A 12,345-nucleotide genomic window follows, 5' to 3' on the forward strand; every position below is an offset into this window, starting at 1 on the left:
ACGAAACAGGAGGAGGCGGGGGGAGGGGGAGCGAAAGGGTTCCCGAGCGCAGGGGGGGGGGAAAAAGAGGACGTAACCAAAAAAAAAAAATAAGTCCTACATCCGCCTCCATCCTCCGTTCCGGCGCCTCGCCAGCCGCCGGAGAGCGGCCCAGCCGAAGCGCCCTAGCCGGCACCACTGGCCCAGGTGGGTATGGGAGGCCGCCGGCGGCGGGGAGGGAGCGAGGGGCCCCGAGGTCCAGTAGGCCGCCGGCTCCCCTCCGTCCGCCATGGCGCCGCCGCCGCCATTTTGTTTCCGTTGGAAACCTCGGATGCGATTCCTTAGCCTTCCTCCCCCCTCCCCCACCTCGACCTGGACCGGAGGGGGGGGGGACGACGACAATTAAAATAAAAAAGAAAAACCTGCCCCTGCTATCTCGCCTGGAACTTCCTTTTACAAGGCTTTTTCTCCCCTGGGGGAGGAAAGGAAACAATTCGTTAATATATATATTTTTAAATAGACTTTGTAAGGATCTATATTTTTTGATTCCTTTAATAATCCGTCTTAAATGGCTTAAAATGTGTCAGAATTATGCGTGGGGGAGGGGAGATTTGTGGTTTATTATTCTCAGTATTATGTATATCTAAAAAATTGATGGGTTTTGTGTTTGATGCATGATCTAAACCCCCCCCCCTCGTTATCCTGATTGTTGTAACAATATAGTTTGTAGAGGGTAGGGAGAAAGGGGGGGGGGGGAGATCTGCAGTCTGTTTCTTCCCTTATTTTTTGGGATAGAAACACTGTCGATGTCTTTGTTTTTTAATTGGCTTGTGGGGGATGGGTAGCGATCTTATCTCCCCCCCCCTTCCTAAAATAAGTGTATGATTGTGTGTTATGGTATGCATTTTCAGCATCTTGAGGGTCTCCTCCCCAGCACCTGCTTTTCTGATGATTATGGATTCCCCCCCTTCCCACTTTGAAATCATTATTTGCTTACTGTCGAGGATCATTAGTCCTTTATGAAAATAAAATTCAAAAAAAATGTTTTTTTTCTTTCAGTTTTTGCCTTTGCATACATAGCAGCTGGTACCTTGGGGGATTTAACTATTGCAAATAGGGGTTTGTGTATTAAAGGCATTGCTTGGCGCGTTTGCAGAAGAAATAAAAATGCAGTCTTTTTGTGTGTTTGGAGGCTAATTTTGCTGGTGAAACCCCAGGGAGGCTCATGTATGTTTATACCTGCTTGAACAATACTCTCTCGCCCCATTGTTATGTGCTTTTCTGTCATTGGAGCTATAGTTTGTTTGTAAAGGATCTAAAATCTTATTTTAAGTATAAGAGACTGGTTTGTAAATTTTTACATTGCTTCTGATCATTTTGCTGCTGGCCTCTCACATATAGTTAAGGAGATTTTAGGCTTATTTTGATCCGGTTTTTTGCCTGAAATGTAATTCTCTTGGGAGATTTACCTATATATGGCTTTTTTTTTTTTTTAAATTGCACTTAAGTTCTTGTATTGATGTGGTCAGCCTTATCTTAAGTAACCTTAATCTGTGAAAGTTGGGAGCTTGCTTCCTTAAAAAAAAAATCCCATAGAAAGGGAAGCCACCTTTATCCTTTCAGCTCCATTATTTTAAAAAAAAATATTTCTGGTTGATAAGTAATCTTAAAAATCAGCTGAGGTTTTGAAGATAGGTTTTTGCTAAATTAATTTTATATTAAACCTTTTTTTCTCTTTTTGTAATTCCTAGTGTTTGTTTACAGTATTTGGAGGAGGTCTATACTGGAATGATTGATCAGTTTCCTTCCTGAAACAAAGGTGATCTTCCTTGGTTAGATGCATATTCACATGTGAAAAAGGTGATATGTGGTTCATTTCCAGGTGATTCAGCCACATACTCCACGTAGCCTGGCTTAGGCATGTTCATTAATCTCTTGTGAGGGAAAAAAAAGCCCAACCCAGCACCAAATGGAGGCATTGCCCCAGAGAGAAATCATAGGTACATCTAGAATAAAAAGCTAAATTTTTTGAGGACTAGAATTTCGACCAGTTGAACCCATATGTAGTTATCCAAGGTTTTGTAAGTCTTGTGGCTGGTAATCTGCTTTTGCAGACTTATTTTAGGCACCTAAGTCTGGGACCATCCAGTTAAAGTACTGGAATGACTCTTCTCATGAGTCACTGGAAGCCTTTTATTGTGCAAATATGAGGCCTCTAGAAGGAATGTTTTGAATATTAGGTATGATCCAGTATTGCTTGGTTTGTGCTTGGCATAGTACCATATTTCCTTGATTCTATATGTACTTTTTTACCTGTGTTGATGTCTGTGCAGAGTAGGTGTGTCTTTTATTTGATGGTGTCTTAGACTGGCGGTCCAAAATTTTAAATCACACAGACTGTTTCCTTATTCACTCCACTACAATAGTTGCTGGGGACCTAGGAGACCTGCATGCACAAGCACCCTCCACAACCAGTACCATACCTGTTGAAGGGCTGGTAGGGAACTGAACTATGTGGTACGCTTTCCACATCCGAGCTCAACTAAAAGATGTTATCCCAGGACAAGCAGGCAGCATATTCTCTACATGTGGGTGATGTCATCCACGGAGCCCCGTCGCGGACAGCTTTTCAGGCAAACTTGATTGAAGATCTCAAGTTTGCTAGTACTGCCCACGCATGCGTGCCTTCCTGCTCCACTAGAGGGTGCATCCCCTCCTCGTGGTCTTCAGTTCTTAGCCAGAAAGCCCTGTCTCTCTTCTCTGCGATCTGTAAGTGCCTTTCTAGCACCGCGGCGTTCTTGTTTTCATATGGGAGTCGCTGTGCGCGTTGTAAATTGTTTCCTTTCTTTGATTTTCGGTTTTTTCGGAATTCAGCGACCGGGGGCTCCCGGTTCGCCATGGCTGCTTGGCCTCGAGTGGCTGCGGCCTTCTAAACTTATGTCCCGGCCTCTCACCGGGTTTAAGAAGTGCTCTCAGTGCGGGCGGGTTATCTCCATCACTGACCCACACCACTGGTGTATCCTATGCCTGGGTGCTGATCACCCGACGGATACCTGTCCTCGCTGTGCCACGCTTCAACCTCGGGCTCTTTGGCGGCGTAGGGCCAGGATTGCAGAGCTTTTCACCATGGAAGCCGCTCCTGCTTCGACTCTGGTCTCGGCCTCGACCCTGACCTGGGCTTCGGCCTCGGTCTTGACGTTGGCCTCGAAGACCTCGGCCTCGGGCAAGTCTCCCTCGACCTCGAAGACTTCGGCTCCGGGTAAGTCCCCTCTTCCTCCAGCTTCTGCTCAGCTACCGAAGAAGCCTTCCTCAGAGTCTCTGGCCATCCAGGCGGTGAGTGTAGACCCACCAGCTTTGACGAGACCGTCCTCTAAACCCTCCAAGCGTGCTTCCATCACATGGGAATACTCATCCTCGAGGTCGCCCTCGGTGGAATGCACTGCTGCACCTGCCCGGCCGAATATGGTCACGGTGCTGATGTTTGAGGAGGTGCTGAAGGCTATCATCTCCTCGGAGCTCTCCTCGGTGTTGGCGCTGCTTGCTCCGGCCTTGACCTCGCGAGCGGTGGGCCAGCCTGAGCATCACATCGAGGCAAGGCATGTCGATCTCGGCGTCTGTCCTCGTCGGATTCCTTGCCTCTTCCATCAAGGCATGTTTCTCCCTTGAGCCGGCACCGGTCAAGGCGCCTTGCGAAACGTCCGCGGGACTCCCCCTCGAGAAGGGGCAGGTCCTCGCACTACGGGCTCCATTAAGACCTCAACATCACTCCGAGTTTGTTGAGGTCGCCGATCCGATCTGGGAGGAACCTACCTCGGAAGACCCGGCCTCGGCTTGTCTTCGGGCCGGGGTTCTCCGGGGCGCCATCCTCGGACCTCAACGGTCCTTGCCTCGCGATCTTCCCCTCCGGGGACTTGAGGCGCAAGCTCTCGTCGATGCCTCCTCGTTCTTTTAGCGGGGCTTCCTCGGCGTCCATGTTGGTGGATACGGATGTTCCCCCGCACTATTCTAGGAGGGCTTCCCCCTCCTTTTCGGCTGGTCTTGTTCCACTACTCCCCCTGGGGAGCACTCTTGACAGCCGGCCCTCTTCCTTCACTAGATTTGTGCAGGATATGGGGAAGGCCTTGCACCTGGACCTTCAGTCCGATTCCAGGTGTACCAAGGAGTTCTTGGAGGAGATGAGCTCCCTTACCTTCCTCGGGAATCCCTGCGGCTGCCTCTGAATCCGGTCTTGCAGCAGACCTTCTTTTGCAATCTAGAAATGCCCTATGCTATTCCCTCCAAAATGGAGTCCTGGTACCAGACGGTGCCATGCAAAGGGTTTGAGAAGGCGCAGCTCTCTCACCAGTCATTGGTGGTGGAATCTACCCTTAAAGTCTCACCCTTCCAAGGTCTATGCTGCTGTCCGCCTGGCCGGGAGGGCAGGACCATGGATAAATTCGGGAGGCGCCTCTATCGGAACTCCATGATGACGAACCGAGTCCTGAACTATAATTTTACGTTCACTTCTTATCTTAAGTGGTGCATCAAGTCCTTACCATCCTTTGAGGACGATTTGCCTTCTGTGCGCCGTGCGGAGTTTCGCCAGCTTGTAGATATACTGTCGCAGCTTCGGCTGTACATGTTCTAGGCTTCCTATGATGTGTTTGAGCTCTCGTCTAGAGTCTCGGCCTTCGCGGTGGACATGCGTCGTCTGGCGTGGCTCCGCATTGTCGATATGGACCCCAACCTGCAGGACAGGTTGACCAATCTTCTGTGCTTGGGGAATGAGCTGTTCGATGATTCCATCGAGGCGGCCACGTATCGCCTCTCTGAGCACGAAAGCTCCTTTGCTTCTTTGGTCCAGGCTAAGGCAAAACCCGCTCCGCCCAAGACCTACCGGCGGTATCCGCAGAAGTCCACGCCGGTGTTTTTCCGCCCTCCGCCTCGGCGTCCTCAGCAGCAGAGGGCTCATCCTAAGCCCCAGACCCCCGCTGCGCCGAAGTCGCAGCCGTCCTTTTGACTGGCCTGGCGGGAGGGGGCTGGCCCCTTCCACCTTGTGGGTTCCCCCTTTACCCATTAGGGGACGTCTCCGTGCCTTTTATCATCGTTGGGCGGAGATCACTGCGGACTCTTGGGTCCTCTCCGTCATTCGGGAGGGGTACTCCCTCAACTTCTGGGCTTTGCCTCCAGACAGACCTCTTTCCGACAGGGCGCAACTTCTTCTACTTCTTTAGGAAGCGCGGGTCCTCCTTGCCTGTGGGCTGTGGAAGAGGTTCCCCCTTGCCAACGGGGCTCCGGTGTTTATTCTCGGTACTTCCTGGTACCCAAAAAGACCAGGGACATTTGTCCCATTCTGGATCTGCGGCACCTGAACAAGTTCCTGGTTCAGGAGAAGTTCCGCATGCTTTCACTTCCCATTTTGTATCCCTTGATGGACGAGGGGGACTGGTTGTGTTCCCTTTACCTGAAAGAAGCCTACACTCGCATCCCGATACATCCGGCTTCTCGGCAGTTTCTCCACTTTCGGGTGGGCAGCCTCCACTTGCAGTATTGAGTCCTCCCGTTCGGGCTCGCTTCGTCTCCACGGGTCTTCACGAAGTGCCTCATGGTGGTTGCGGCGGCCCTTCAGTCTTTTTTTTTCAGGCCTTCAGGTTTTCCCATACCTCGACAATTGGCTTATCAAGGCCCCGTCGAGGGAGGGGGTTATTTCAGCGACCCGTCAGACTATTATCTTCCTTCAGCGTCTGGGGTTCGAGATCAACTTCCCCAAGTCTCAGTTGTGCCCCTCTCAGTCGCTGCAGTTTATCTGGGCCGTGCTCAACATACTCCGCCTCCGGTCGTTTCTGCCGCCGCCTCGGTAGGCTGTTCTTCTACGGCTGAGTCAGCTGGTAGCTCAGCGGGATTTGGTCTCGGCCAAGCAGATGGTGATTCTCCTGGGACACATGGTCTCCACCGTTCACGTCACGCCGTTCGCCCGGCTGCATCTTCGGGTTCCTGAGTGGACTCTGGCGTCTCAGTGGAGGCAGGGTCGGGATCCCGCTTCTCAGCACATTACGGTGACTCCCTCCTTGAAACGCTCGCTCCGTTGGTGGGCCAACTCTACCAATCTGTCCAGAGGTTTGCTCTTTCTCATTCCCCCACATCAGAAGGTTCTGACGACGGACTCCTCGGCGTACGCTTGGGGAGCGCACCTCGACGGCCTTCGGACCCAGAGGCTTTGATCGAGTGTGGACCGGCGCTGCCACATCAACCTGCTAGAGCTCCGGGCCATTTTCAATGCTGTGGTGGCTTTTCGTCATTTGCTGCAGGATTCCGTTGTCCTGGTGTGTACGGACAACCAGGTGGCGATGTATTATGTGAACAAACAAGGGAGTACGGGTTCCCTCTCGCTGTGCAGGGAAGCCCTTCATCTTTGGCGGTGGGTGCTGCGCCACAACATCTTCCTTCGAGTGGTGTATATCCAGGGCGAGTGGAATTGTCTGGCGGACAAGTTGAGCCGCCTGCTTCAGCCGCATGAGTGGTCGCTCCATTCTCACACTCTGCGACAAGTGTTTGTTTGGTGGGGGACTCTGCAGGTAGATCTGTTCGCTTCGCCCCTCAATCACAAGTTGCCTCGTTTCTGCTCGAGGATGTACTCCCTGGATCGTGTCGAGGCGGATGCTTTCCTTCTCCATTGGACGGACGGGTTCCTCTATGCGTTCCCTCCCTTTCCTCTGATTCTCAGGACGCTAGTGCATCTCATGTTGGTCTGCGCCACCATGATCTTGAAAGCCCCTATGTGGCCCCGGCAACCGTGGTTCTCCCTGCTCCTTCAACTGAGTGTCAGGGAGCCTCTGCTACTGCCTGTTTTTCCTTCTCTGCTGTCTCAGAGTCGGGGTTCGCTGTTACATCCCAATCTGCGGTTGCTCCACTTGACAGCTTGGTTCCTCTCCACGTGCCTCCCTCCTTAGATTTCTCACAGTCGGTGAGGGATGTTCTTGAGGCCTATAGGAAGAGCTCCACTTGTCAATGCTATTCTCAGAAATGGACCAGATTTGCGGCGTGGTGTGCTGGTCACCGCATGGATCCGCCCTCGGCCTTCTTGTCTTCGGGACTGGATTATCTGTTCCACTTGTCTTGGTCTGGCCTCAAATCGACTTCTATTCGAGTCCACCTCAGCGCGATTGCTGCCTTTCATCAGCCGCTTGATGGGAAACCGCTCTCTGTCCATCCGATGGTTTCCTGCTTTATGAAGGGCCTTTTCAATGTTCATCCTCTGCTCAAACCCCCTCCGGTGGTTTGGGATCTGAATGTGGTTCTGGCTCAATTGATGAAACCTCTGTTTGAACCCATTGATAGGACTCCTCTGAAGTATCTCACTTGGAAAGTGGTGTTCCTGGTTGCTGTCACGTCTGCCCGCAGAGTCAGTGAGCTGCAAGCTCTGGTTGCGGATCCGCCTTTTACTGTATTCCATCATGATAAGGTGGTCCTGCGCACTCATCCTAAGTTCTTGCCTAAGGTGGTTTCAGATTTCCACCTCAACCAGTCCATTGTTCTTCCTGTGTTTTTTCCGAAACCCCACTCGCATCCTGGCGAGGTGGCGCTTCACACGCTTGACTGTAAGAGGGCGTTAGCCTTTTACCTGCGCCGCACCGAGTCTCATCGGACGGCTCCTCAACTTTTCGTCTCTTTTGATCCTAATCAGTTGGGCCGCCCTGTTTCCAAGCGCACCTTATCCAACTGGTTGGCTGCTTGTATTTCCTTTTGCTACGCTCAGGCTGGTCTCTCGCTGTAAGGTCGGGTCACGGGACATAGAGTCCGAGCAATGGTGGCGTCTGTCGCTTTCCTCAGGTCCACTCCTATTGAGGAGATCTGCAAGGCTGCCACTTGGTCTTCGGTTCATACCTCACCTCTCACTACTGTTTGGATGCCTTTTCCAGGCGCGACGGCCAGTTTGGCCAGTCGGTTTTGCGTAATCTGTTTTCATAATTTGCCAACTTTCCCTCCATCCCTTTTTAGTTAGCTTGGAGGCCACCCACATGTAGAGAATATGCTGCCTGCTTGTCCTGGGATAAAGCACAGTTACTTACCGTAACAGGTGTTATCCAGGGACAGCAGGCAGATATTCTCGCAACCCCCCCGCCTCCCCGAGGTTGGCTTCTTTGCTAGCTATCTGAACTGAAGACCACGAGGAGGGGATGCGCCCTCTAGTGGAGCAGGAAGGCACGCATGCGTGGGCAGTACTAGCAAACTTGAGATCTTCAATCAAGTTTGTTTGAAAAGCTGCCCGCAACGGGACTCCGTGGATGATGTCACCCACCTGTAGAGAATATATGCCTGCTGTCCCTGGATAACACCTGTTACGGTAAGTAACTGTGCTATCCCTCCCCTTTGGGCTACCTGCTCGGGAGCTTCCTGTCTTGCTCATTTTCTTCCTGCAGCTTTGCTGTATGGTTGAAATCATTTAATTCTGCTCGTGATTTGTTTTCAATTCCTAGTTTGTTTGGTTTTTTTTTCATGGGTTTGCCCACATGCTGCGGATCAACTCTGTGCGAGTGATCCTTTGGCGGGAGATCGCAGACAATTTAAATTTTATCTGCTTCTGGACGGTGCTCAATAAGCCTGAAACTGCAGAAACGTTGAGGTAACTGAATCTGGAGCCTTTACTACTTGGGATCTAGCGAGGTAGAGTATTTGGGAGTGTCAGGTCAAAAGCGCGCTGGGACAGAGGTGCGCCCAGATAATTGAGTGCAGCGCGGAGGCGCGCACCGCTCTAAATTACTGTTTTTAGGGCTCCGATGGGGGGGGCATGGGGGAGGAACCCCCCCACTTTACTTAATAGACATCGTGCTGCGTTGTGGGGGGGTTTGGGGGGTTGTAACCCCCCACATTTTACTGAAAACGTCACTTTTTCCCTGTTTTTAGGGAAAAAGTTAAGTTTACAGTAAAAAATGGAGGGTTACAACCCCCCATAACGCCGGTGCGATGTCTATTAAGTAAAGTGGGGGGGTTCCCCCCACACACACCCCCGTCGGAGCCCTAAAAACAGTAATTTAGAGCGGTGTGCGCCTCCGCGCTGCGCTCAATTGTCCGGGCGCGCCTTTGTCTTTCGCGCCGTTGTCTATGAACCGTATTTGGGACCTAGGTAGGCCACTGTTGGAAACCTTCAGTCTGTCCCAGTATGGCATACATAGAGAAAGAGGGGAAGGAGAGAGGGAAAGTGTGGTTGCATTCCCTTCTGTCTAATGGAAAACTCACGTTACAGGTAAGCAACTTCGCTTTCTCTGGAGACAAGCAGGGGAGATGCAGGCATACTTGATGGTGAGTCCCTAGCTATTAAATGAAATGGTGAAGGACAGTAATTATGGAGCAAAAAGGTTTCTGAGAACAGATTGACCAAAACAAGTGTCTTTGAGTTATACTTTGGTCTAGGCAGTAGTGCTTTGCAAAGGTGTGAGTAGATATCCTGAATAGGTATTGATCTAAATAGAATTCTGAATAGGTATTGATCTAAAACTTGCTATTGAAGTACCGTAGGTCTTGCACGTAGTTGATGTGCTCCTATGTTGCCTAGAACAGGTTGATCTGCTCTTTTGTAGCAGAAGTGAATTCATTGATAAATCCACAAGGACAGAGCACATTTAGATGCTGGTTTTCCAATGGTGGTTGGATTATAAATAATGAAATGTTGGGTGGTCTGATGCAATGATGCTGTTGCTTTGAGATTAAAAAAAAGTAATGCTCTTCTGCAATCCAAGGAATGGAGCAGATGCTCTGCTGGAGAAGAATGTGGAGGCAGGAAAAAAGATGGTAAAATTTATACTCTGATTGATGGAGAAGCCTGAAACTACCTTGGGAAGAAACTTAGGGTGGGTTCTTGGGTGCACCCGGTTGTGGAAGAATTGCGTGTAAGGATAATAAGTGACTAATGCTTGAAGCTCACTGATTCATTGTGCTGTAGTGATGGCTATGAGAAAATAGTCTTCCATGACAGGAAGGTGAGAGAGGGAGGCTTCAGCTGGCAGTTCAAAAGGTTCTTTCATAAGTTGGTCCAAAACGATGTTGCGATCCCACGAAGGAGGTGGATCTTGGATCAGAAGACATAGATTGTTGAGACCTCTAAGAAAGTGTATGAGTAGAGGTTGTTGAAAAATTGGCTTTCCATCTATCAGAGCATGATAAGCAGAAATGGCCCAAAGGTGGAAACAGAAATAATTTGTTTTTAATCCTGAATCTGAGAGGTAGAGGAGGTAAGACAGTATATATTGGAGTGGACAAGAAAAAGGATCTTGATTCTGAGAAGAGGCCCAGTTAGTAAAATATGTCCATTTTGCTTGATAAGACTTTATGGTCGAAGGTCTTCTGGCAGCAAGGAGAACTGACTCAGTAACAGGAATAGACTTCAACATTTCCTGTTCAATTTCCAAGCTTTCAGACTGAGACTGTGGAAGTTGGGGTGCAGAATTTGACCATCCTGCTTAGTCAGGAGGGACGGGTTGAATCCAAGATGAATTGGTGGTCTTTTGAGAAGGTCTATAACAGGGCTGCCCCAGTCCAGTCCCTACTGGCAGGCCAGGTTTTCAGGATATCCACAATGAATATACAGCGAGATTTGCCTGCACTGCCTTCTTGGTATGCAAATCTCTCTTATGCATGTTCATTGAGGATATCCTGAAAACCTGGCCTGCCAGTAGATCTCGAGGACCGGCTTTGGGCAGCCCTGGTCTAGAAGAAGAGGGAACCAAATCTGCCTGGGCCATCTTGGAGCTATGAGGATGAGTTGTGCTGAGTCTTGTAGTACTTTCTGCAAAACTCTGCAAAATTGGAGAAATCAGAGGAAAAGCATAAAGCAGTGGGCCTGACCAAGGGATGAAAAAAGCATCTTGTGCTATAGCTTTACTGGGTGGAAGGAAAGAGCAGAACTGACAGCACTCTGTATTGCTTTGTGTGACAAAAAGATGGATTAGAGGAGAACTCCAAAGTTGAAAGCGCCTTTGAAAAACAGCAGGGTGTAGAGACCATTCGTGAAACTGGACTTGATGGCTGAAGGAATCTGCAAGTACATTTGACCACCCTGGAATGTAAACTGCTTGTAGATCTGCATGAAGAGAGAGAGCAAATATCCAGAGGTGGTAAGCTTCTCTGCAAAATTGAAGAGTTCCTGAACCCCCCTGTATGTTGATGTAAAGCATAGTGACTTGATTGTCTGTTTGTATTAGAACTGTTTTGTGATTTCAGTACTTAGGACTGAAAGGTTCTCAGAGCATAGAAAACTGTTCGAAGTTTCAAATGGTTGATATGAAGACTTTGTTCCTTTCGGCTCCATTGACCTTGGGTTTTGAAGGACCCCAGATGTGTTCCCCAGCTGGTATTGGAAACATCTGTGATGATTATTATCTGGCTGAGGAGGCTGAAACGGGCAACCTGCCTGAAGTGCAGGAGATGTGATCCACCATAGAAGAGCAGTCTTGATGTAAGAATCTGCAAACTACAAAAGATCGCAGAAAGAGGAAGACAGGCAAAAATATCTGGAAGAGTTGAGAGACTGGTTGTGTAGTCAGGAAAGCAAAGATGCAAATGGAAGAAAAAATAGCTGACATGGTAAAACGGGGAGGCAAGACTTTTTTAGATATATTAGTGATGGGAAGAAGTGCAAAAGTGGCATTGTGAGACTCAAAGGTGAAGGGGAGGAATATGTAGAAGTTAATAAGCAATTCGCCCTTTTCTTTAACAAATATTTCTGTTTTGTGTTTACGGCTGAAGCGCAGAGAGCAGGACCGCAGAAGACAAACCTGAACAGGGATGGAGGAGTAATAGACCCTGATCTATTTTCAGAGGGTTGTGTTCGTGAGGAGCTAGCTAAAATAAAGGTAGACAAAGCGATAGGTCTGGATGGTGTACATCAGGGCTGCCCAAGTCCAGTCCTCGATATCTACTAGCAGGCCAGGTTTTCAGGATATCCACAATGAATATGCATGAGAGAGATTTGCATATCAAGAAGGCAGTGCAGGCAAATCTTTCTCATGCATATTCATTGTGGATATCCTGAAAACCAGGCCTGCCAGTAGATCTCGAGGACCAGACTTGGGTAGCCCTGGTGTACATAAATCTGAACAATTTCTTTGACTGGGTTGACCAGAGAATTGGATAGAGGATGTGTGCTAGATGTGGTGTATTTAGATTTTAGCAAAGCCTTTGACAGTGTTCCTCACAGATGTCTAATAAATAAACTGAATGCCCTCGAGATGGGTCCCAAAGTGATGGACTGGGTCAAGAACTTGTTGAGTTGGAAGGTGATAGAGGGTGGTGATCAATGGAGATTGCTCTGAGGAAAGGGATGTTACCAGTGGTGTGCTTCAAGGTTCTGTTCTTGGGCCTGTTCTTCTTAACATTTTTATAAATGATATT

At 49.3% G+C, this 12,345-nt stretch overlaps 1 protein-coding gene across 1 annotated transcript in view; it reads left to right on the plus strand.

The window, feature by feature from the left end:
* The first annotated feature begins 60 nt into the window (after positions 1-60).
* PRRC2A (proline rich coiled-coil 2A) overlaps positions 61-12,345 on the plus strand; it is a 128,399-nt gene continuing 116,114 nt past the window's right edge. The window contains 1 exon segment of the mRNA XM_033915978.1: positions 61-186. The gene's annotated coding sequence lies outside the window, so the exon portion shown is untranslated.

The sequence above is a fragment of the Geotrypetes seraphini genome, chromosome 12, assembly GCF_902459505.1.
Source record: "Geotrypetes seraphini chromosome 12, aGeoSer1.1, whole genome shotgun sequence".
Taxonomy (NCBI): domain Eukaryota; kingdom Metazoa; phylum Chordata; class Amphibia; order Gymnophiona; family Dermophiidae; genus Geotrypetes; species Geotrypetes seraphini.